Source organism: Bufo bufo, chromosome 2, assembly GCF_905171765.1.
Source record: "Bufo bufo chromosome 2, aBufBuf1.1, whole genome shotgun sequence".
NCBI classification, from domain to species: Eukaryota; Metazoa; Chordata; class Amphibia; order Anura; family Bufonidae; genus Bufo; species Bufo bufo.
Genome location: NC_053390.1, coordinates 515,208,509 through 515,235,264, shown reverse-complemented (window position 1 = coordinate 515,235,264; position 26,756 = coordinate 515,208,509). Strand labels below are relative to the sequence as shown.

The 26,756-nt window shown below is 45.7% G+C and overlaps 1 protein-coding gene across 1 annotated transcript in view; it reads left to right on the top strand.

Moving 5' to 3' along the window:
- The window catches only part of FUT10 (fucosyltransferase 10), a 53,407-nt gene extending 32,901 nt beyond the window's left edge, over positions 1-20,506 (top strand). Inside the window, exons 6-7 of the transcript XR_005776290.1 lie at positions 6,000-6,007; positions 20,496-20,506. The gene's annotated coding sequence lies outside the window, so the exon portion shown is untranslated. The remainder of the gene's footprint in view (positions 1-5,999; positions 6,008-20,495) is intronic.
- The last annotated feature ends 6,250 nt before the right edge of the window (positions 20,507-26,756 follow it).

Sequence of the window (26,756 nt, the reverse complement as noted above, 5' to 3'; positions counted from 1 at the left end):
CCTCCTAATACCCAGGTTGCCTCCATCGTCGTCCCTGCTGACTCCTTCCTGCCTGCTGCTCCACATATGCCAGTAAGGTGGCGGGGGGAGGGGGGTTGCTGCTGGGGCCTTGGACGTCTCTGTGGGTGTGCCTCTGGGAGTTCCTGGAGGCGTGTCTCTGGGAGGGGGCGGGACTGGTGTGCACAGTGCTACTCACATAAGGCCGGCATGGCTGGGAGCTGTAGTTCTACAGCCTGCCAGCCAGAAAAAGCATAGGGCAAGACATCTGTGAGTCAAGTGAAAGTGAGTAAAGTCAAATAAATCAGACTAAAGCCTCGGCTACATCTGCTCTGTCCTCCTCCTTCAGTGAGGGGGAGGCGGAGCGGGTAGTGGCTGAGGCTCAAGTTTATAGTAATATTAAAAGCAAAAAAAAAGCAAAAATCCAATGACTCAGCTGGGAAAAATTCTGCAGAGGCTATAAAAAAGAAAATAGCCCCGTTTGGTCCAGCAGTATGTATGGATACTGAGAGTGTGGTAGTAGTGGCCACTGGAGAAGTGGCGCAAAAAGGTGTTGTGGGCCCTGCCAGGGGGGGTGAAAGTGGGGGGCCGGCTGCTGTTAAAGTGGCTGGTGGGCCTCGTGTAGCCTCCTCGTGGGGTCTAAGGTGGCCACTGCGCCTTCTGTAGTGGATAGGTCTGGGGGGGGGGAGAGTCCGGTCCGGCTGCCCCTTCTTCGTTGGTTATGCCTGGCAGAAGTTATGCCAGTGTTGTCTTCGTCGCAGGGAGGGAGGGGCGGCCCTCATTGTCCTTCTCACTGTCAGGGTCTGGCGATGGTGACTTACAGCGGCGACTCCTGGAGGCCTTCAAAAAGGGGGAGAGCTCCATAACAGTAGGGGGGTGGATCTATCCTTCTGGATAGACAGGCACGGCCGGGGTGTCTACCGAGAGCAAGGCATGGGCGAGACCTCATGGGCGAGACCACATGGTCTCTACCCACAACCAGCCCCGGGACTGCCAGACAGAATGTAGTCTGTCTGAAATGGAGAGGCAAGGAAGCATGCCCCACCAGAAAGAGGGTGGAGGAGCTTCTCTTTCAGATGGGCATCAGAGCATGTGACATCTTTGCCCTAATACATTTGTATGGCACCAGGGAGTTTGACGTCAGTTTTGCCCGGCCAGAGGGTCTTGAGCTCTTCTGGTCAGGATATGAACTGGCGAAAGACCAACTGGACTGGCAGGGGTTTTTCGTGGAAGCGATAACCCGCCAGAGTGAGGTTAAGAAAGTGACCATTTTGACCCGTAATGAGTCACTTTCTAGCATTGACATCTTGGCTAAGCAGGTACAGGGACGTCCAGGGTCTTCTTAGTAAGAACCTAGACAAATTCGGCATCTGGTCGGGTGCCTGGATGTTTCTGATCAAACTGAAGCGTTTCCATCGTCTACTTTCCTCGGGTGGGAAAGGATTGTGGTCTTCTACAGGGGGCAGCCTAAGCTCTGACACAAGTGCGGCAGCCCTTCACACTACAGCTCCAGCTGCCAAGTGCAGAAATGCGCGTTGTGCGGGGGTGAAGGTCACCTGACCGCATCCTGTGAGCAGATTAGATGCAACCTGTGTGTTGAACTAAGGCACCCGTTCAGTTGCTAACGTGGCTTGTGCATGCGCAGAGGCGATCCGGGAGGCTCCCGCCGCCAAGGCGAGTACTGGCGAAGGCGGCAGGGCTAAGGGGTGAGTGAAGAGAAAAGATGGCCCGTCCCAGCAGAGGTGGAGGGAAAGGCGTCAAATGGAGAGGGGGCAGGAGGAACCCCATCCTGAGGCGATGTCTGTGCCTTCCCAGGAGAATGCCTCTCCTAGAGCGGAGCTGAATGAGGAAATCAGGAGGCTAGACCGTACCGAGGTGACTCTGTCCTCATGCTACGAAAGTGCATCAGAGGGTAGCAGGATAGAGTCAAAGATCAGAAGGAAATGCCTGACAAAGAAAAAATCTAGTCTGACCAGAGTGGCCGTGGAAGGTGAAACCAACTCCCTCCTGGAGCTCTCCAACCAGTACCTCACTTTGGATGAGATCTCCGCCTCCTGTTCTTCTGGAGAGGAGGTTGAAGGTGAGGGGCCAGGGGTGAAGGAGGGAGAGCCTCGCGCCTCTCTCCAGTAGGGATGCAAGGTCCTCAGGAGGAGAGGCAGGTCCGGACCCTGAGACCGAGAATGACATGGGTGGTGCGAGGGGAGAGGTAGTGGTGACCAATGAAATTAACACCAGTCTCTCTCAAGAGAAGCCACACCACCCTGAAGGACAGCCCCGGGAGAGGGAAAAAGAGTGGTAAGGGAAGGCCATCTAACTTAATCACCCCGTATGGCAGCAACCACTCCGTTGACCCTGGCGACCATTAATGTCGCTAGTATTAAATCGGATGCGGCTAGGTTTACAGCCTTTGATTTTCTCAGTTGAAGCTGACATTTTATTCTTGCAAGAGACAAGGCTGCCAGCTTTGGCAGTCGTACATAAAGCAAAAAAAGAGTGGAGATGTGGTCCATCTTATTGGTCTCTTGTGGCTGAGCCGTATAGCGGAGTGGCGGTCCTTTTTACCGCACCGGTAGAATGCTGATGGGTGATTGAGTTGGAAATGGGGAGGTGTTTGATCCTAGATGTCCTCATGAAGGGACAAGAGCTTCGCTTAATTAACATCTATGGTCCCCAAACTAAGTGGGACCTTTACGAGGATTAAGCCTTTCCTTTTTACGAGCCGGCAGGTGGTCTTTGGTGGGGACTTCAATACAATCACGAGGTCCCAAGACAGAGGAGGCGCCAGAGACCGGCTGGCTTATGATAGTGTAGCATTGAATAGCATAGCTAGTGAGGCTCGCCTGGTGGATGTCCACATTAGGTACACCCCAGGCCATGCAGGGTTCACTTATTATAGAGGTAATCAGACCAGGTCTAGAATAGATAGGTTTTATTTGAAAGAGGAGACTACTTTTTTGCCTTTAAAGGTTGTGGAGGTAGAAGTCTCCGATCACTGTTTAATTATGTTTGCTTTTGAATATTGCAGAGTCTCCACAAATGGGACGAGGATATTGGAAGCTGAATTCGGCCTTCCTGGAGGAAGCAGAGGTGAGACAATCCTTTGAGGACTTCCTTCAGAGTCGGGTATTGTTGCTGGATCTCTGTGACACTGTCTGAGATATTCAAAGATCGGGTAGCAAAATTCTTCCGAAAGCTCTCGAGCCTCAGGTCCCTGGACAGGTACCGCCTGTACCAGGGTCTGAGGAGGAAACTCGAGCATCTGGTCTCGACTGGTAGCCGCGAGGATATCTCCAGAGTGAAATCTTTGCTCAAGAGGTGATACCGCTCGCCCTACCCTTACAGAAATTGTAAGATGTCAGTTAGTGGCAAGCTGGTGACAGGACTGGTCGATAGTACAGGATCTCTGGACAGGTCCAGATCAGGGATCCTGGAAATCGTCAGATCCTTTTACTCCTGCCTTTTGGGGAGGAAGGATCTGAATTGAGACAGGATGTCTGCTTTCCTGACTGAAACCAGTCAGGAGTCAGGAGTAGACCTCTCTTGGCGTTTTGGTGGAAGAGATCAGAGAAGAGGAAGTCAGCCTGGCAATCGAAGGGCTTGCCCTCAGGAAGTCGCCGGGCCCGGATGGCTTAACATCCCAGCTTTACAAGACCTTTAAAGACTCCTTAGTTCCCCTCTTGACTGAGGTATTCAATGAGTGCTTATCCTCTGGTGCTCTGCCAAAGTCAATGAGGAGGTCAGCACTGATACTTTTATTAAAGGGTAGAGATCTGAGCCGTGTTAAGAATTGGCATCCCATAGTGCTCCTCAATACGGACAGGAAGATTCTGACCAAGATACTGTTTAATCAGCTGGTGAATTTTGCATGCCGGCTCCTTTCGGGGACCCAACATTGCTCAGTTACAGGCCGTAGCACTTTTAGTGCTGTACTCGCTGTCCGAGAGGTAGAGGAGCAGAGTAGAGCGGGTAACTGAAAGGGTTACATAATGTCCTTAGATCAAGCAAAGGCATTTGATTGGGTTAACCACGAGTACCTCTGGTCGGTCATTCTGAGATATGGCCTGCTGGGGGGGTTTGTCGATTGGTTAAAGATCTTGTATGCAGAGGCAGAGAGTTTACCGCTGGTGAACAGTTGGTCTGGCAGCCCTTTTGAGGTCGGGTCTGGAGTCCTCCAGGGTTGTCAGTTGAGCCCGCTCTTATACGTGTTCGCGATTCCTCCTTTTCTTAGGAGGATTGATTGTGGACCATTGGCGGGAGTCAGGATGGATCCGGTGGAGCCAAAAGCCACTCTGAGGGTGGTGGCGTATGCCGATGACATCACAGTTTTCGTGTCCTCGGGAGGGGAGGCGGAGTACATGATGTCAGAAGTGGAACGCTACTCGGAAGTCTCTGGGTCCTTGATCAACCGGGATAAGTGTGAGTGTCTCTGGCTGTAGGGGGTGATCCATCTTTCGATTTCCCAGACACCCTTCCAGGGCCCCAGTCATCAGCCAAAGTCCTAGGCTTGCAATTCGGCCATGGGGATTATCCCACCTAAAATTGGGATAGTAGGCTTAAGATTGCCGCTCAGAAGGTTGACCAGTGGAAGGGTTGGTCTTTGACCCTCAGGGAAAGGGTGATCCTGATCAATACCTACCTGCTTCCTTTGCTTATGTATTTGGGCAGTGTCTTGCCAGAACCTCTCTGGACTCGGGTCTACAGCTTGTTCTTCCAACTGTTATGGGGGAATAGGCTGAACCTAGTCAAGAGAGAGGTGACATATGGTACGAGGAGACTAGGGGGGTAGGGTATGGTCAACCCCGTGGTGTTCCTTGTGAACACCTTTGTTAAGATCAACCTAGCAAACCTCTGGGCAGAGAGGGCTCCTCTGTGGGTAGCCTCCTGCAGGGGGTGGTTTCGGTCTTTCTTCCAGGAACAGGAGGGCAAGTGAAGGATTTGCGTACACCGCACGGATATCACCCTTGCATCCAGCCCTGGACTATGCGGACATTGGGCGAGGGGATGGATGCAAGCAGGGAGGGGGTGTTTAAGCGGGGCTGGCCTTGGACTATGCGGACATGACATGGACATGAGGCGGAGGTCAGCCCCTGGGTGGTGGTTTAGTTAGTTTAAGTTAGGTTAAGTTAGGTAAAGTGTGTGGTTTATTTTGCTATGTTTCTTATTTAAAAAAAAATAGAAATATATATTATAATGATTTTTGTATGACAAGGTTTGTCTATTTTCAGTTAAATAGTTACTATATTGTATACTCTTTGTATATTTGGTTTTACAGCCGGACACGGAAGTAAAGTTTTGTTAAGTTAAGTTAGGTTCAGTTCTTCATTTTTGTATAAGTGAAGCATGCATGTGGCTGGGCCAGTTAGGTTTTTGTAATGTTTTGTATCTTGTATTTTTTTTGTAATGTTTTGCACTTTTGTATAAAATTTATAAAAAAGATTTCCAGTTGTATAATTTATCTTATTTAAAAAAATGGGTCCTAGTAGTTTAAAAACATTTAAAGTCAATACTTGCCTCACAAATCCCTACCTACATGCAGGAAGTGTCACTGATTGGCTAAGCAAGCACATACTGCATATCAAGAGGGAGCAAGAAGCGAGATGAAGTGTGGCTGGACAACCCTTTTATTAAGTACTATGGATCTTTGTTCTGCTCTTTAACCATCTGATCCTTTAATTAAAATATTAACAATATATCTTGTGCTAACTTTAAGAGTTTTACAGGGATAAGCTATCTTTACAGTAGTATAGACTATCCATTAATATGTAGTTGGTGCATCCAACTGAGCTGTAGTAATTGACATACAGTAGCTTCTTGGATGGGAATGTTGCTGTGCTAGTACTGCAATGTAGGGGCTGTGGAGAGCACGTATTGATGGCCTATCCTAACAAACCATCACTGTAAAATGTTACAATACTTTTACATTGTACTTGGGCAGCATTTTTGTTTTATACTTTTGGGTTAGAGACTTGTACTCCTAATGCAATGATACCTCCAGACAAGAGCTTTGTCAGTTCTAAAATGTCAAGTTTATATTTAAAGGGTCTGTGTCACTTCCGGAAGTGGCATTTAAAGAGGACCTTTCATGGTTTTGTATTAATTGCGATAAATACCTTTACTTGGGAGTACCACCTGCTGCCTGTGCCCCGCTGTGTCCCCCTGTAGTTTTTGCACTCAGTATGCTAATACTGAGCATCGGTACAGGGAGGAGGAGACGCCAGGGTTTCTCAATGGGCATCTCCTTTTCCCCGGCTGTGCCACGAACTAATCACAGCGGAGAGTGTCACAGCCAATAGAGAAGTTGAGTGTTTTTTTTTCTCCCTGGCTGTGACGCTCTCACTGTGATTGGATCGCGGCACAGCCAGGGAGAAGGAGACGCCCATTGAAAAACCCTGCCGTCTCCTCCTCCCTGTACCGATGATCAGTATTAGCATACGGAGTGCGAAAACTACGGGGGAGGGGGGAGTACAGAAGTGTGTAGGAGCAATATTTAAAAAAATCAGGCAGGGTGGTAGCATCAGAGGGCGCTACGCCCCAAGTAAAGGTATTTATCGAAATTAATACAAAACCATAAAAGGTTCTACTTTAAGTAGATAAAAGGTAATAGAAGTCATTTATTAATGTATTGTTATTACCCATATTGTTTCTGTTTCTAGCTGGATTCATTTTTACATCGCATTATACACTGCTCGTTTCCATGGTTACGACTAGAGATGAGCGAATCAAAGTTGAAAAAAATTTAATTTGCCCCGAATCCGAATTTCCTCACGCTTCGTGATAACGAATCACATTTTTTCCTAAAATAGCTGCAGGACATGTTAGGACATGGAGCAAAGAACTCTGGGAACGAGGGATCACCCACAATGCCATGCATGCAACCAATCAACAGCCAGCCCCGTAATGTCACGTAATGTCACAGACCTATAAATAGCCTCAGCCATTTTGGATTCAGCCATTTTACAGTGTGCTTAGTGCAGGGAGAGATGTCAGCAGGCGCTAGGGACAGTGGTAGGAAAGACTTCATTGTGCTAAAAAGATGATTTACATGTTCAGGGAAAGATTAGTCAAGGTATAGAGAAAGGATAGGGAGACATTATCTACGCTATAAAAGAACAGGGTGCGATAGGAGCAATTCTATTACACCTTGCTGCACTTATTGGGGATCCAAATAGCTTTTAGGTTGTTTGCACTATATGATACATCACTAATTCCAGCAAACCTTGCTTGTGATTGGGGTGCAAGTTCTGTGATACAGCCATTTACGAACTTATATTGATAGGAAAGATACATACGTCCTATTAGCCTTGCGTTTATTTAACATTGTTTTACTTTTTTTGGGGGGGTGTATTAATAGGAAAAAAAACTGTACTACAGCCATTTACGGGGTGTAGAAAAAGAAAATATACGTACGTCCCATCACCCGTTCTGAGGTAAATTGTGATTGTTATATTTCTTTTTTGGGGTATAGGAAAAAGAACTGTTCTGCAGTGAATTGTGATAATTTTTTATTTTTTTTGGGGGGGGGGTTGGGGGGGTTAATTAATCAGAAAAAATTAAATAAAATTATATATATATATATATATATATATATATATATATACACACTGCTCAAATAAATAAAGGGAACACTTAAACAACACAATGTAACTCCAAGTCAATCACACTTCTGTGAAATCAAACTGTCCACTTAGGAAGCAACACTGAGTGACAATCAATTTCACATGCTGTTGTGCAAATGGGATAGACAACAGGTGGAAATTATAGGCAATTAGCAAGACACCCCCAATACTTCCTGTTTGTGGCACATTAGTATATGTGAGGGGGGAAACTTTTCAAGATGGGTGGTGACCATGGCGGCCATTTTGAAGTCGTCCATTTTGAATCCAACTTTTGTTTTTTCAATAGGAAGAGGGTCATGTGACACATCAAACTTTATTGGGAATTTCACGCGAAAAACAATGGTGTGCTTGGTTTTAACGTAACTTTATTCTTTCATGAGTTATTTACAAGTTTCTCTTTGTTTACAGCCATTGACATGTCGCCGAGGTTAACACGTGAGGAGCGGATAGAAATTGTGTTGATGTCTGGTGAACGCAGTAACCGGGTCATTGCAGCAGATTTCAATGCAAGACACCCTACGAGACCACCCATTGCTACAGTTAGCAAACTGCTTGCTAAGTTTCGTGAAACTGGTTGAGTGTTGGATTTGCCAAAATGTGGACGCATGAAATCTGTCTCTAATGAAGAAACATCAGTGGCTGTCCTAGCTTCATTCAGCAAGGGCCCACAGTGTAGCACTCGCCGCATGTCACTGGAGAGTGGCATTAGTCGAACATCCCTTCGGCGGATATTAGCTACTCACGAATGGCACCCTTACAAACTCCAGCTACTGCAGCATCTCAACGAGGATGACCCAGATCGGCGCACTGAATTTGCAGAATGGGCAAAACAAAAATTGGAACAGGACCCTTAGTTTACGCAGAAGATTTTGTTCAGTGATGAGGCAAACTTTTATGTGAATGGTGAAGTTAACAAACAAAACCACCGCTATTGGTCTGACACTAACCCACATTGGATAGATCCCTCCAAGACTGTTGGAACAAAAAAAATGATGGTATGGTGTGGTATATGGGGTACAAAGATAGTGGGGCCATTCTTCATCAATGGAAACCTCAAGGCCACTGGATATGCAAAATTGCTACATGATGATGTGTTTCCCTCTTTATGCACTGAAGCTGGCACGTTCCCTGAGTTTTTCCAGCAAGATGGTGCACCACCACATTATGGGTGTCAGGTCCGAGCATTCCTAGATGAACAGTTTCCTGGAAAGTGGATTGGTCACCGTGGGCCAGTTGAATGGTCCCCAAGATCTCCCGATCTGACCCCCTTAGACTTTTATCTTTGGGGTCATCTGAAGGCAATTGTCTATGCTGTGAAGATACGAGATGTGCAGCACCTGAAACTACGGATACTGGAAGCCTGTGCTAGCATTTCTCCTGCGGTGTTGCTATCAGTGTGTGAAGAGTAAGAGAAGAGGGTTGCATTGACAATCCAACAAAATGGGCAGCACATTGAACACATTTTATAAGTGGTCAGAAACTTGTAAATAACTCATGAAAGAATAAAGTTACGTTAAAACCAAGCACACCATTGTTTTTAATAAGTTTGATGTGTCACATGACCCTCTTCCTATTGAAAAAACAAAAAGTTAGATTCAAAATGACCGACTTCAAAATGGCCACCATGGTCACCACCCACCTTGAAGAGTTTCCCCCCTCACATATACTAATGTGCCACAAACAGGAAGTTAATATCACCAACCATTCCCATTTTATTAAGGTGTATCCATATAAATGGCCCACCCTGTATGTGTGTATATATATATGTCTTAATTGCCATTCAGCTGTGAAGTAACATTGTACTACTGCCTTTTTTTGGGGGTATTATTTTAATTTTTATTTAATTCTTTTATCAAACAGTATGTCACACAGACAGGTGACATGCCTTTCAAATGGAACGGGCAGTGGCCAAAATGTTTCTGCTGTAGGCAGCAGAAGGGGGGGGGGGGGGGGCTGCAGCAGGAGTCGCAGAGAGACGCCTGAGCTCCCATTTTCATCTAGCGGTCATGTCTTGCAACCCAGAGGTGCTTGAATGGTTGACTCAGTCTTGAAATTCATCGCAAGTGACATCAGACACCCCCAGCCAAGAGTTGGTGGGTTCCTCTGACACAACGCTTAGTTGGCATGGCCCGGGAGCAGGCCCTGTGCCCGCACCTGTCCTGAACCTTCCTCTGTCATTTTCAGTTCCCTCAGCATGAGAAGTATTATATTCCATAGGCTCGGCTCCACCTTTAAGCGAGGACGAGCTACTAGAGGACAGTCAGCAGCTACTATCCAGCCAAGATCTGGAGGAGACATCTGCCGCTTCCTCTGGTAGGCGGGCAAGTAGTGATGATGAGAGTTGCGTGGGACTAGGTGTTGCGAGCGGTCAGGCTCCTGGCCCTGAGACCGTTGAGGGGGACATCAGTGACGTGCAGACAGTAGCTGATGATGATGATGTAGCTGATTGCACTTGGGAGCAAGGTGAAGAAGGGGCTTCATCATCAGGAGAAGAGGGTGGCAGCTTGCGTGTGAGGCAGCAGCTGAGACAGCAGAGTGGCAGCATGGCTGTGAGTCAGCAGGGTGGCAGCAGTGGGAGGTCAGGAGCCAAACGTGCCCGGGGTAGACCACCCACTTCGCATGAGCCTACAGGCCCGGAAAGTAGCGGTGCAGGGATTCACGGAGATAGCGGTAGCAGGCAGTCAGCACGGAGTATTGCAGGGAAAATGCCATACTCGGCAGTGTGGAAATTTTTTGGTAGGCTGCCGGAGGAGGTGAATATGGCCATTTGCCGGATTTGTGGGCAGAAGGTGAAGCATGGCCACTGCACTGCATCAACACATGCAGCGTCACCATAAAGTGGCTTGGGAAAACTTTGGCTCCGATGTGGTGGTCCAGCCTGCCGCAGCAACCGCTGCATCACCCAGTGGCATGCACCCAATTTCATGCAGTCAAGGCTCCACCACCTCATCCAAAGGGAGCTGCCTGTCCTTCCCATCATCTGCTGGTCATGCTGCTCCTGCTCCTCCTCCCTGTCAGTCATTCCATCAGCAATCAGTCACCAAAGCGATTGCCAAGAGACAAAAGTATGCGTGCACTCATCCAACTATGCAGAAGCTGAACGTGCTCCTGGCCAAGTTGCTGGTGCTGCAGTCCCTCCCTTTCTAAGTGGTGGACTTTGCACCTTTCAGAGAACTGATGGCTTGTGCCGAGACGAGGTGGAGAGTCCCAAGCCGTCATTTATTTGCCAAAAGGGCAGTACCAGCCCTGCAGACATATGTAGGACAGAAGGTGGGCCAGTCCTTGAGCCTGTCTGTGTCTGCCAAAGTGCATGGCAGCGCCGATGTTTGGAGCTGTAACTACGGTCAAGGACAATATATGTCCTTTACGGCCTACTGGGTAAATGTGGTTCCTGCCCAGACACACCAGCAATTTGTCCAGGTGACGCCGCTTCTGCCTCCACGTTGTCACGCCGTTGGTCTAGCTACAATGTCCGCCTCTGCCAATTCACAGTGCCCCACCAGTATACCACATGTGCAGGGCACAGCGGTGTTATGCTGTTCTGCACAGAGTCACACAGGAGAGGAACTGCTCAGCATTCTTCATCAAGAAATTGAATCCTGCCCTTCTCCTCTACAACTCAAAATCGGAAATGTGGTGACCGACAACGGGAAGAACATGGTGTCGGCGCTGCGTCAAGGAGGGCTGAGCCATGCACCTTGCATGGCATATGTGTTCAATCTGGTTGTAAAGTGGTTCCTGAAATCTTCTTCACATCAGCAAGACATACTGAAAATGGGGAGGAAACTTTGCATGCACTTCAGCCACTCGTACACCGCAAAGCACACCCTTCTTAAGCTGCAGCGGCAGAACGGCATCCCCCAACATAGGCTGATATGCAACGTTTCCACCCATTGGAATTCCACCCTCCATATGTTGGACTGACTATATGAACAGAGAAAGGCCATAAACGATTTCTTGATGATATAGGCGGACAGAGGTACTTCCTTCTGTAAATTTGATGTTAGCCAGTAGCTCATGCATGACACTTGCCATTTGCTCTGACCCTTTGAGGAGCCACTTTGTCAGTCACCAGGACTACGGGATGAACAACATCATTCAACCGATTCATGTCCTGGAACAGATGCTGCTAAATCTGGCTGGCCAGGAGACGTGGCGACTAGATCTCACGGCCACATGAGCCCTTTGGGGGCTGAACTAAAGGGGAGGAGGACATTCAAGCACAAGCAATGGGTGGTTTTTCTACACAGGTGACAGGAGAGGAGGACCAGGAGCAGCCAGAGGAGTTAAAGGGCAATGAGGAAGACGAGGCAGAGGACCCAGACACACCATGGCAGTATGCAGTGGAGATGAGGCAGGGAGTCCCTCTGAGTCACTTACGCAAATGGCACGATGCATGCTCACTTGCTTGCGTAGTGACAGCCGAATTATCACCATTTGCCAGAGGGATGACTACTGGCTCTCCACCATGTTAGACCCTTGCTACAGGTCCAAAAATTCCTTATGCTGCTGCAACATCACCACTATGTCACTGGGCCACTCTGTGGTCTCCTCATGCTGCTGCCACCTCACCACGATGTCAATGGGCCTCTCTGTGGACTTATCATGCTGTTCCCACCCTCCCCACTTCATGACTGGGCCACAATTTTGCCTTTTCGGCCTGGTTGACATCATCATTTATTTGACCCGTCTTCTGATCTGTCAGAAGGAAGGAAAAATTAGATGCACAATGGATCCTGTCTATGTAGCAGTTGTAAGGCCTGCATGGTCCCATCAGAATTGGCTTATGATTTGGTAGCCAAAAACAGGAGTGGGTATAAAACACAGAAGACATGAAAATATTCTATTCACGTGTCATCTCACGTGTGACTGCCCAAAAAAAAGTGTGCAGTGATTCTAAGAGCGACGCCTGTAATGTGTGTGTCATACTGACTCGCAGTATTGTTTCACTACCACAGCAGACTCCCTATGCGTGTTACTAGAAAGCACAGTGTTCTACACCACTATACAGGCTCTCTGCAGACAGGAAATAGCTGTTTTATAACTCAATTCGCCACAAATAAATTCGGATCAAATCTTTTCAGAAAATGCGAACCGACCGTATCGAATGTTTGAGAAATTCGCTCATCTCTAGTTACGACCAACCTGCAATCCATTGGCGGTGGTCGTGCTTGCACACTATAGGAAAAAGTGCTGGCCTTTCTGGTGGCTGGGACCGTGGGAGCACACATAGGCCAGTGCTATTTTCTGTAGTGTGCACTGCTGATAGATTGCAGGGTGGTCTGTAACCATGGAAATGAGCAATGTATAATGTGATGGTAAAAGTAATCCAGCATTCAAAGGAAGCAATATAGACATTCACAATACATTAGTAAGTGCCTTGTATTAACTTTCTCTACATGATAAATGCCATTTGCTGAAGAAAGCAGCTTCTTAATAATCCAAGGGCATTTTCCTATGAATTAAATAAAAATCTTCTGTGAAGTCTGTGCTAAGTAGTCTTTACTGCTACTACTTTTAGCGAATAAGAAAGTTGTATAACTAAAGTGCATCTTAAGTAATTCTGAGCAATATGAAATCTTTCGGTTGTTGGTTGTATCTGTGACTTGACTGTAGTCTGGCCCATGCTTAAATAGAGGTTATTGGGTTGTCCTCTTGTGTCAATGTTTTGTCTGATTAAAGTAATACTTCCTCCTACCCATGGCACTGCAGGCAGACTTGCTATTCAGAGTAAAAAAGGAGGCAGGACAGCACGCCTAGTTTGGTGAGCAGTGGGTGCACGTCTCCGGGAGAGTGGTAAGTTCCACCGCAGGGATCAGATGATCGTCAAAAATAGAAAAATCTGATGGAGACAGCACGTCCTCAAGTGAAGATTTATTTCCAGAGGCTACGTTTCTGCTAGTAAAGCCTTTTTCAAGCCTTCTGCTTGTTTTTCTATTTTTGCTATTCAGAGTGTGAGGAATGCAGACAACTCCTATTCACCCACCTCTTCCAACTGTTACACTATAAGAATATATATATTGCCTTATGTGCATAATTGTCTTTGTTGGGACTAGTCACAATTAAGGATACATTCAGAAGACTGTATTGTTTTGTGGTCCCCAAATTGCGTATCCGCAAGACAGGGATACCGCCCCGTTTGCGTTCTGCATTTTTCAGACCGCACATGGCAGGCACTATGATAGAAAACACCTATTCTTGTCTGCAATTGCAGACAAGAATAGGACATGCTCTATCTTTTTTGGGGGGCCGAGGAACGGAACTACGGATGCGGACAGCACACGGTTTGCTGTCTGCATCTTTTGTGGCCCCATTGAAATGAATGGGTCCGCAGCCATTCTGTGAAATTGCAGAACAGATGCGGACTCATTCATACGGTCAGTTTGACTTCATGGTAAGGATATCACAAGAAATATGTATCACTGGACATTAGAATGCAAGTGATGAACATCAGGGACAGATTTTAGACTATTTTAGATCTTAAGTTTCCTTTTATTACTGAAAACTCATGACTTGCCAGTTATGTAAAGTTGCTGATTAATTTTACAGTATTTACTGGTACGTTTTGATGAAAAATACAAAAGTCAGCTTAACTCACTGATTTTGGCAGGATTGACCAACTCTCCTTTTTGGAGATGAGCTGCTGTGCCAGAAGTATCTCTCAATAGATTTTTCCCTATGAAAATGTGTACAGTCAGTCTAATGCCTTATGAGACTGGTAGACAGATATTTTCAATTTATTTTAATTTTGTTAGATAATAGGAATTAACAGTAACGCATGACTGCAGGATCAGATCACGCAGGCTTTCTGAACACTTATTGTGAGCTTGATCATGGGTGGCTTGCTTTATGGGGTTGGGGTTTTAAAGGGTTTATCCACCTTTTGGGATGTGCCCCCCTCCCCTCCTCTCCTTGGGCAGACCTGCAAAGGGAAGCATACTTACCTGATTTTGGTGCTGGCTCCCTACTCCCTCTCTCCCCAGCCTCAGCTGCTCTGCTGCGCTCTCAAAATGGAACTTCCAATTTGATGCTGCTGCAGCCAATGGCTGGGTAATTGGCTGCAGTGGTGTCAAATAGTTTACATCCTGGGAGTGCACAGGAGCAGCTGGGGCAAGAAGGAGCAGGAATCCAGTGCTAAAAGTTGGTTGACTGGAGATGAGACAGAGAAGATAGACTGATTTACCTTAAAGGGCTTCTGTCACCCCCCAAAAGTCATTTTTCATTTTTGGGCTAATTAAAATCCTTATAGTGCGATTATTCAATATATAAGGCTCTTACCTTTTTCTGTGGCTTAGTTTCTTTATATATTAAATAATCGCACTATAAGGATTTTAATTAGCCTATAAATGAAAAATGACAAATGACTTTTGGGGGGTGACAGAAGCCCTTTAAACACAGACTAAACTGAACTTGGACTTTAAAATGTAGCAGCCCACAGGCAGGATGGATCTTGGAGCAGTTCAGGAACACAGAGAGGAAATAACACAGGTAAATTGCAATAGCGCTTCACTATAAAACACCTTTCCTGGTCACCAGGGAACCTAAAGCTTAGAAGGTGCCTTCACTTCCTCATCCTAGCAACTTGTATCTCTTCGTTATAGAGCCATCTAGTGGTCACAGTCTAACATTACAGTGCAAAATAATTGCAGCAAACATCAGTTTTAAAGACCCCATTTCCTAAAATAGATATTTGCTGTGAAACTTAGTGTATTAAATCTGTCTCCAGTTTTATGCTGATCTATTTGAGGGCAGGATGATCTGGAGACAGAGACTTTGTGAAACTCCCTTACTTTTTCTTGACCCATTTGTTTTACCTATTGAGCAGCTCCAGCCAGAGCCAAGTGCTGAAGTCCACCCAAAACAGTGTACAAGATCGGGAGTCCTGATATTCATACACTCTCAGATCACCTCCCCCAACATTGATTGGCAGCTATCTTCCGACACAGAGTTTAGGAGGAGAACCATCAATCATCCACAGGAAAGGTTATTAATATCTTGACTTCAGCACTTGGATCTCACTGGAAGTTCTCATCAGTGTAAAAAAAAGAAAATGACCCTCTCGCTGTCTCTCTGTGTCTGTTTGGTTGTAAGTGCTGCGAGCTATAGAGTAATAAAATTAAGCATCAGGAAATAATGATATAACAATGCTTACAGTCAGTGGCGTACGCAGAAAAGTAAGGGCCCCATAGCAAGGATCAAACCAGGCCCCCCTCCCCACAGGACAGAAGGGTTTCTGCCTAAACCCTTTAAAAAAATTTCCACTGACTAAGTTGTTCCTTTTAGAGCAGGGGTGCACAACCTTTTCTGGTTGGGGGCCACATTGTCAGACTGAATCAATTTCAAGAGCTGAAAATAAAACTTAAAGGGATTGTCCGGGTTCAGAGCTGAACCCGTACATATCCTCATTTTAACCCAGGCAGCCCTTCTGCGATCCAGCGCAGGGCAAGGGAACGCATCGGAGCATGATATGCTCCGATGCTAACATCAGGAGGGCTGCCTGGGTGAAATTATGGGTATGTCCGGGTTCAACTCTGAACCCGGACAACCCCTTTAAAGGGGTATTACCAACTGAAATACTATATGTTTGGCATATTGAACATACTGTATATACCATAGATGTCTAGTTACACTACCAGGACTCCCATCTAATGTGAGAATGCATGAAAGATACATGTGAACAGCCACAAGATATAGACATGCATGTCTGTTATCAGATGGTTGGGGGCCGCACAGAATGGTATTGAAGGCCACATGTGGCCCCCGGGCTGCAGGTTGTGCACCCCTGCTTTAGAGGGTAGAGTCCCGACCAATTTTTCACCCCCAGTAGAAGAGGAGATGATCCCAACTGGGCCCCCTCTTGCACTGGGCCCCACAGCAGTCGCATGATCTGCCGCTATGGTAGTTACGGCCCTGCTTACAGTTAAACTAGATGATATTGCCACTGCAAGAGTCAAACGATAACCTATAGAAACAGTTCCTGTAAAGGATACTGTTATCACTGTAAGATGTAGAAAGCCGATTTCCAACCCTCAAGCATGCACATAAAAAGGCAAAAACAAATTTTATAAAGGGGCAGCAGTCTCACTTCACATACTGATTAATTCTACATTGAAATGCCCACTTTGTGCCCCCACAGTAGTTATGCCTCCCTTTCAGTAATGCCACCTCCGTTTAAAATAAAAAAAAATAAAAAACATTAAACACATCCTGTGCTCTCCAGCAGGCATGATTCAATTTAGGTGCCATTTCAGGAGGTTTTTGTTTTATATATTGGGGTCACCATGTGAAAAAAGGAGGCCTTTGAATTGCCCTAACATACATGTTAACAATAACTGTAAATTTTGCCTAATAAAAGTTATATTTCATGTTTTTATTTATTTATTACCACACACTCTGCCATTTCTATTCCCCGAGATAGTCCTCTTGCCTTTGTATGAATGTTTTGCACTTTCTTCATAAACCTAAACCTGATGTAGATGGAGTATTATCAATGCTTTACCATTCAACTCAACTGCCGACGCTCCCCAGCAGGAACAATGTGGTCACACACACATCTCGCTGCCGGGCTGTCTAGGAGGAGCGTACAGGCCCAGGATTCAGCCTGTGCACTCCTCCTACACAGCAAGCGCAATGTGTGCGTAACCGCATCATGCCTGCTGGAGAGCACAGGATGTGTTTAATGTTTTTTTTTTTTTAATTTTAAACGGAGGTGGCATTACTGAAAGGGAGGCATAACTACTGTGGGGGCACAAAGTGGGCATTTCAATGTAGAATAAAGAAAACAATTTTTCAAGCACTTCTTAAAAAAAAGATGCCCTTATTGTACAAAAGGATAAAAAAAACACACAAACCTACGTGAATGTTTCAGACAGTAAGACTTGTCCTTACTCATGCCATAATGGTTTCCTCTTGGTCAGTTCTTACTTCGGAGCTGCCCTGGTATTCATAGGCACCTATTCACATTATACAGTATATGACCAACATGTCTAAGGCATTTCAAATAACAAATCTTCTTCACATCAGTCCATTCCACATACATGTATACAGAACCAGTTCTATTAACCCCTTAAGGACCGGGCTCATTTTCACCTTAAGGACCAGGCCATTTTTTGGAAATCTGACCAGTGTCACTTTAAGTGCTCATAACTTTAAAACGCTTTGACTTACCCAGGCCGTTCTGAGATTGTTTTTTCGTCACATATTGTACTTCATGTCACTGCTAAAATTGGGTCAAAAAAGTTAATTTTTTTGCATAAAAAAATACAATTTTTACCAAAATTTTTGAAAAATTAGCAAATTTCAAACTTTCAGTTTCTCTACTTCTGTAATACATAGTAATACCCCCAAAAATTGTGATGATTTTACATTCCCCATATGTCTACTTCATGTTTGTAGCATTTTGGGAATGATATTTTATTTTTTGGGGATGTTACAAGGCTTAGAAGTTTAGAAGCAAATTTTGAAATTTTCAGAAATCTTCAAAATCCCACTTTTTATGGACCAGTTCAGGTTTGAAGTCACTTTGTGAGGCTTAGATAATAGAAACCTCCCAAAAATGACCCCATTCTAGAAACTACACCCCTCAAGGTATTCAAAACTGTTTTTTCAAACTTTATTAACCCTTTAGGTCTTCCACAAGAGTTAATGGCAGATGGAGAAACAATTTTGAAATTTCTATTTTTTGGAAAATTTTCCAATATAATCAATTTTTTCCAGGAGTAAAACAAGGGTTAACTGCCAAACAACACTCAAAATGGGTTGCCCTGATTCTGTAGTTTGCAAAAACACCCCATATGTGGTCGTAAACTACTGTTTGGCCGAACGGTAGCACATAGAAGGAGGGGAACACCATATGGGTTTTGGAAGGCAGATTTGGCAGGACTGGTTTTGTTTATACCATGTCCCATTTGAAGCCCCCTGTTGCACCCCTAGAATAGAAATTTCAAAAAAGTGACTCCATCTAAGAAAGTACACCCCTCAAGGTATTCAAAACTGGGTTTACAAACTTTGTTAACCCTTTAGGTGTTCCACAAGAGTTAATGGCAGATGGAGAAACAATTTTGAAATTTCTATTTTTTGGAAAATTTTCCAATATAATCAATTTTTTCCAGGAGTAAAACAAGGGTTAACTGCCAAACAACACTCAAAATGGGTTGCCCTGATTCTGTAGTTTGCAAAAACACCCCATATGTGGTCGTAAACTACTGTTTGGCTAAACGGCAGGACATAGAAGAAGGGGAATGTCATATGGTTTTTGGAAGGCAGATTTTGCTGGACTGGTTTATTGACACCATGTACCCTTTCAAGCCCCCTGATGCACCCCTAGAGTAGAAACTCCATAAAAGTGACCCCATCTAGGAAACTACGGGATAAGGTGGTTGTTGTTTTGGGACTATTTTAGGGGTAAATTAGATTTTTGGTTGCTCTATATTACTCTTTTTGAGGCAATGTAACAAAAAAATTAAATTCTAAAATTGTTTCTACATTCGCTATTTAGTTTTGTGGAACACCTAAAGGGTTAACATAGTTTGTAAAGTAACTTTAGAATACCTTGAGGGGTGTAGTTTCTTAGATGGGGTCACTTTTTTGGAGTTTCTAGTCTAGGCTACATCAGGGGGGGCTTCTAATGGGACATGGTGTCAAAAAAAAAACTGTCCATCAAAATCTGCCTTCCAGAAACCATATGGAGTTCCCTTCGTTCTATGCCCTGCCGTGCGGCTATATAGCCATTTACGACCACATATGGGGTGTTTCTGCAAACTACAGAATCAGGGCCATAAATATTGAGTTTTGTTTGGCTGTTAACCCTTGCTTTATTACCGGCAAAAAGGATTCAAATGGAAATTTTGCCCAAAAATGGGTGTTTTGGCACAGTTTTTATTTTATATTTTTAACACCGTTCATCCGAGGCGTTTGGGCAAAAGTTATTTTTATAGCGACGACTTTTACGCACGCGACGATGCCCAATATGTATGGCTCTCAGACTTTGGAGACACTAAGCAGGCATCCTAAAAACTGCGGCCCTCCAGATGTTGTAAAACTACAATTCCCACCATGCCCTGCTGATGGCTGTAGGTTGTCTGGGCATGCTGGGAGTTATAGTTTTACAACATCTGGAGGGCCGCAGTTTGAGGATGCCTGCACTAAAACTAATATTTTTTGGGGAAAAAAAAAATGTTTCCGTGTCTCCAAAGTCTGAGAGCCATAGTTTTTTATGTTCTCTAGTGGACTGTTGGGGATTATAAAAATTTAGTACTCCATGGAAGTGTGATACTCCCTGAAGCAATCGATAATGCAGAGGCCCGGATGATCGGGGCACGTGTCACACTGAGTGGTGGTGTCCTTCCGTATCCCCCTCTTGTGACACACTCTGCACTTTTTTTGGGTTCGTCCCTTCTTTCCAGTATGGAGGACCACACCTGGAAAATGTTGGCCAGGGACGATCCGGGCGCCTCCAATTCCCGAGGTACTCCGGCCTGCTCTTTCCCGGTCCGAAAAGATCAGGGCCTTGAGGACTGCCTCATAGAATTGAAGGAATGTCCCTGTGCTGCCAGCGCTTCGGGATAGTACAAAAGAGTTGTACATGGCAACCTGCACCAAGTAGACCGCAACTTTTTTGTACCATGCCCGGGTTTTGCGCATGGCGTTATATGGCTTGAGGACTTGATCAGAGAGATCAACTCCTCCCATATACCGATTGTAGTCGACAATACAATCGGGCTTGAGGACCGTTGCCGCGGTACCTCGCACAGGGACTGGGGTGGTGCTGTTACTGTGGATTGTGGACAGCATAAGGACATCCCTCTTGTCCTTATACCTGACCAGCAACAGGTTTCCACTGGTAAGGGCACAGGTCTCACCCCTGGGGATAGGTACCTGGAGGGGGTAGGCAGGGAGGCCACGTTGATTTTTCCGCACGGTCCCACAAGCGAACGTGGATCTGGCGGCAAGGGACCTGAACAAGGGGATACTGGTATAAAAGTTGTCCACGTACAAGTGGTAACCGTTATCCAGCAGTGGGTACATAAGGTCCCACACGAGTTTCCCGGTAACACCCAGAGTGGGGGGACATTCTGGGGGTTGAATACGGGAATCTCGCCCCTCGTACACACGAAATTTGTAAGTGTACCCTGAGGTACTCTCACAAATTTTGTATAGCTTCACGCCATACCTCGCACGCTTTGTGGGAATGTATTGGCGGAAACTGAGTCTCCCCTTGAACGCAACGAGAGACTCATCAACCGCGACCTCCCTTCCAGGTACGTAGGCCTCCATGAATTTGGCCCCAAAGTGATCGATGACCGGCCGTATCTTATACAGCCGGTCATAGGCAGGATCACCTCGGGGGGGACATGCTGCATTATCGGAATAATGCAGACATTTCCGGACGGCCTCAAACCGGGAGCGTGTCATGACCATACTGTACAGTGGGGTCTGGTATAGGACGTCCCCACTCCAGTATTGCCTGACACTGGGTTTTTGGACTAGACCCATATGCAGCACGAGGCCCCAAAATGTCCTCATCTCGGCTGCACTGACCGGCGTCCAGCCACCGGGTCTAGCCAAAAATGAGCCTGGGTTTTGAGCGACGAACTGTTGGGCGTACAGATTCGTCTGCTCCACCATCAGATTCACCAGTGGGTTACTGAAAAAAAAACTAAAATAGTCAATTTCAGTAAACCCCACTGTGGGAATCTGGATTCCAGGATTGCCAGCAAAATCCGGAATCTCAGGCTCAAGGGGGGGGTCTCAGGCAAGTGGCAGGGGGGGGTCTGGGGTCTGATGGATGGATCAAAAAAAGTTTTGAAATAAAAGAACTTTTTTTTTTTTCTAACTTTTCCCTTCTTTCCCTGCCTAACGGTGCCTCTCCCTCACTGACCCTAACCTACCTGGGTGGCGATGGGTGCAGGAGGGTGATGGATGGCGATTAGGGGGACGCAGGAGCTGGTGCCGAACGGTGCTGCACGGTCAGGGTGCTGGACAGGAAGAGGAGGGGAGAGAGGAGCGCAGGAAGTTTGAATCTCGCGCCTCTCTCCCCTGCTCCAATCAGCACCCTGGACAGCGGCGTTCAGCACCAGGGCCAGCACCGCCTCTCCAAATCCTCGGACTGCGATAGGTGGTGTATAATTACGCCACCGATCGCAGTATTTTTCCGGTTCATCGGGTCACAGGACACCCGAATGGACCGGAAACGCAGAAAACCGCAGGTCTGAATTGACCTGCGGTTTTCTGCGATCGTCGATACGGGGGGGTCAAATGACCCCCCCCCTGCATTGTTACGGGATGCCGGCTGAATGATTTCAGCCGGCATCCCGTTCCGATTAACCCCCGCGGCGCCGGAATGCCGATTTTAAGTCAGGACGTACCGGTACGTCCTATGTCCTTAAGGGGTTAAACACTTATACAAGTAGAGCCCCCCTGACAGAGTGCAGAGGGTGTCAACAGTAAGTTTGTATTGACGTCACTGATTAATTTGCCCTTCCTCTGATCCGCCAGAACAATAACCCACAAAAAACGGATCCTGTCTTCACTGGGTCGGCATTTGCTCAATAATCCATCAGTATTGCTAATGCCAAAAAACAGGAGTGGATCTAAAACAGAGATGACACGTGAATGAAATATTTGCATGTCTTCTGTGTTTTGTACCCACTCCTGCTTTTGGCTACCAAATCATCAGCCAATTCTGATGGGACCATACAGGCCTTACAGCTGCTACACAGACAGCTCTATTGTTTGTATGTATAATGGTGTGCAGCCATTTTCTTTTTTATAATTATGTTTGCTTCATGGATATGCACCTGTGATTTCTGAAGGTTCTAGTCTAAATTTTTGGTAGAATAATTGAGGGTAGCGCCTCTTTTAGACTGAACATGCCCATCTACCTGGGGCTTCTGAGCAGAGTACGTATGTAGCTGGTTCCTACACTGCCCTGAATATTGTATGCTTAGGTAAGTCCAAAGAGAGGCGGTAAATTAGTGTTAGGGACCCATCTGCTTCTATTGACTCACTTATAGTCAGTATTGTACCACTTTTATTTAGAATGACCCTCATTTCTTAGCTCTATTGTTTGTATGTATAATGGTGTGCAGCCATTTTCCTTTTTATAATCATGTATTTATAGGGATGTGACATCACAGGGCTGGCTGGCTGCTGATTGGCTGCATGCATGGCATTATGGGACAGCCTGCCTTCCCAGAGTTCCCAGAGTAGCTGCCATTTTAGGAAAAATGGCGATTCGTTGCCACAAATTTTTCCTGAAATTCGGATCGAATTCCACTTCGTCTGATTCGATTCGCTCATCTCTAGTCCCCCGCAACCAATCAGATTCCACCTTTCATTTTACAAAGGAGCTGTGAAAAATGAAAGGTGGAATCTGATTGGTTGCTATGGGCAAGTAAGCCATTTCTACTTTACACCAGTTTGATAAATGATCCCCTTAGGCCCCTTTCACACGGGTGAGATTACCGCACGGGTGCAATGCGTGAGGTGAACGCATTGCACCCACACTGAATCCGGACCCATTCATTTCTATGGGACTGTGTAGATGAGCGGTGATTGTCACGCATCACTTGTGCGTTGCGTGAAAATCGCAGCATGCTCCTTTTTGTGCGTTTTCCACGCAACGCAGGCCTCATAGAAGTGAATGGGGCTGCGTGAAAATCGCAAGCATCCGCAAGCAAGTGCGGAGGCGGTGCGATTTTCACGCACGGTTGCTAGGAGACGATTGGGATGGAGACCCGATGATTATTATTTTCCCTTATAACATGGTTATAAGGGAAAATAATAGCATTCTTAATACAGACTGCTTAGTAAAATAGGGATGGAGGGGTTAAAAAAAATAAAAATAATTTAACTCACCTTAATCCACTTGTTCGCGCAGCCCGGCATCTCTTCTGTCTTCATCTTTGCTGTGCACAGGAAAAGGACCTGTGGTGACGTCACTGTGCTCATCACATGGTCCGTCACTTGATCAATCAGCATGGTAAAAAAGATCATGTGATGGACCATGTGATGAGCGCAGTGACATCATCAAAGGTCCTATTCCTCAAAGAAGAAGACAGAAGAGAAGCCGGGCTGCGCGAACAAGTGGATTAAGGTGAGTTAAATTATTATTTTATTTTTTTTAACCCCTCCAGTCCTATTGTACTAAGCATTCTGTATTAGGAATGCTATTATTTTCCCTCATAACCATGTTATAAGGGAAAATAATAATGATCGGGTCCCCATCCCGATCGTCTCCTAGCAACCGTGCGTGAAAATCGCACCGCATCCGCACTGGTTTGTGGATGCTTGCGATTTTCACGCAGCCCCATTCAATTCTATGGGGCCTGCGTTGCGTGAAAAACGCAGAATATAGAACATGCTGCGATTTTCACGCAACGCACAAGTGATGCGTGAAAATCTAACCCAAACCCAAATTTAGGGTCCATTCACACGTCCGTTGTTTCTTTCCTGATCTGTTCCGTTTTTTGCGAAAAACGGAACAGATCAGGAAAGAAACAACGGACGTGTGAATGGACCCTTATGTGTAGAAGTCTGGGTTCGGGTCTGGGTACCAAACAAGCAGATTTTTCTCACGCGCGTGCAAAACACATTACAATGTTTTGCACTCGCGCTGAAAAATCGTGCATTTTCCTGCGACGCACCCGCATCTTATCTGGGCCAAAAACATGATGCCCGTGTGAAAGAGGCCTTAGTCTTTTGTCAATTCAGTGTCTCCGGTTCAGGAATTCTCAAAAAGTCTATGACAAGAGTGGTGAGTGAATTCAATTTTTTCTGTTATTGTTTTACCACAATGTGGACATAATTACTGTGAGGGAGCACAAAGTAGGCATAACTACTGAGAAGGGGGCACAACGTAGATATACGGGCACTAGTGGGACTGGGTGGTATTGGGCGTGTAAAGATATGCATTGGATGGAGTTAGAGTGGTGATAATAGAGGCCTACCTCATAGTCTCTAATATCTTTATATGATTTTATGCAAAAGTTGTGTATTTTTATGTCCTACCATGCCTTATGGTGTGATATTGTCTATTTTATCTGTTGTGTGATTTTTATGAATATGCTGAGTGATTCTGTATCATATACCTTATTGTGTAATGCTGACCCTGACAGTACTAGGCCTTAAAGGGGTTGTGTCACATTAGCCAAGAAGTCTGCCATGGGATATACATCTCCTGTGTAATCTAACTCTGCTGGTAATCCAATTGAGGGCTCATGCACACGACCATAGCCTGTTTTGCGGTCTGCAAATTGTGGATTCTCATAACGCGGATACCTGCTGTGTGTGTTTAGCATTTTGTGGAACGGAATGTCCTTTTCTTTATAGAACAGTCCTATACTTGTCCGTAAAATGGACAAAAATAGGACATGTTCTATAAACGGACATACGCCTTTTTTGCTGCGCCATTGAAGTGAATGGGTCCACATCCGACCCGCACAAAATGCGGATCGTATGTGGACCAAAAAATACGGTTGTGTGAATAAGGCCTAAACTCAGCCTAAGGCTACATTCACACCGTGCCGTGTTTTGCGGTCAGCAAATTGCGGATACGCAAAACACAAATGCTGCCTGTTTGCGTTCTGCAATTTACGGAACGGACGGCCCATCATAGAAATGCCTATTCTTGTCCGCAAAACGGACAAGAATAGAACATGTCGTATTCTTTTTGCGGGGCTACGGGAACGGAGCAAGAGATGCGGACAGGATACTGAGTGCTGTCTGCATGTTTTTCGGCCCCATTGAAGTTAAATGGGTCTGCATCTGAGCCTCAAAAAATGCGGCTCGGATGTGAACCAAAACAACGCTTGTGTAAGGTCCCTTTTACACGAGCGAGTTTTCCGCGCGGGTGCAATGCGTGACGTGAACGCATTGCACCTGCACTGAATCCGGACCCATTCATTTCTATGGGGCTGTGCACATGAGCGGTGATTTTCACGCATCACTTGTGCGTTGTGTGAAAATCGCAGCATGCTCTATATTCTGCGTTTTCACGCAACGCAGGCCCCATAGAATTGAATGGGGCTGCGTGAAAATCGCAAGCATCCACAAACAAGTGCGGATGCGGTGTGATTTTTATGCACGGTTGCTAGGAGACGATCGGGATGGGGACCCGATCATTATTATTTTCCCTTGTAACATGGTTATAAGGGAAAATAATAGCATTCTTAATACAGAATGCATAGTACAATAGGGCTGGAGGGGTTAAAAAAATAAATAAAAAATAATATAACTTACCTTAATCCACTCTTCTGTCTTCTTCTTTGCTGTGCACAGGAAAAGGACCTTTGATGACGTCACTGTGCTCATCACATGGTCCGTCACTTGATCAATCAGCATGGTAAAAAGATCATGTGATGGACCATGTGATGAGCGCAGTGACGTCATCAAAGGTCCTATTCCTCAAAGAAGAAGACAGAAGAGATGCCGGCTGCGTGAACAAGTGGATTAAGGTGAGTTAAATATTATTATTTTTTTAACCCCTCCAGCCCTATTGTACAATGCATTCTGTATTCAGAATGCTATTATTTTCCCTTATAACCATGTTATAAGGGGAAATAATACAATCTACAAGACCTTGAACCCAAACTTGAACTTCTGTGAAAAAGTTCGGGTCTGGGTACCACATTCAGTTTTTTATCACGCGCGAGCAAAACACATTGCACCCGCGCGATAAAAACGGAACGCAATCGCAGTCAAAACTGACTGCAATTGCGTACCTACTCGCGCGGGTTTGCCGCAACGCATCCGGACCTTATCCGGACACGCTCGTCTGCAAGGGGCCTAAATGTAGCCAAAGAGAAAGTAGCAACTGGCAATTAAATAACCTGGCTTTAGCACTGGTAACAAGATGTTTCCTAGGTTTTTTCACTGAAGCCCCATGGAAATGTATAACACCTTAGATCCGGCAGCAACCCCCACTGCATGTGCTTTTCAGCATTAATACCAGAGGATGAATAAAATATATCATAAGCTGCCGTAATGTATAAAAAATAAAAAATAAAAAGTGCGCCATTTGTTTTGTAACCAAAATGTGATATATACCCTAAAAGGGTTCCAATAAAAGCTACAGATTGTCCTACAAAAAAAAAAACATCCCTCACCTAGCTCTGTAGCTAGAAATTTAAAATAGTTATGGGT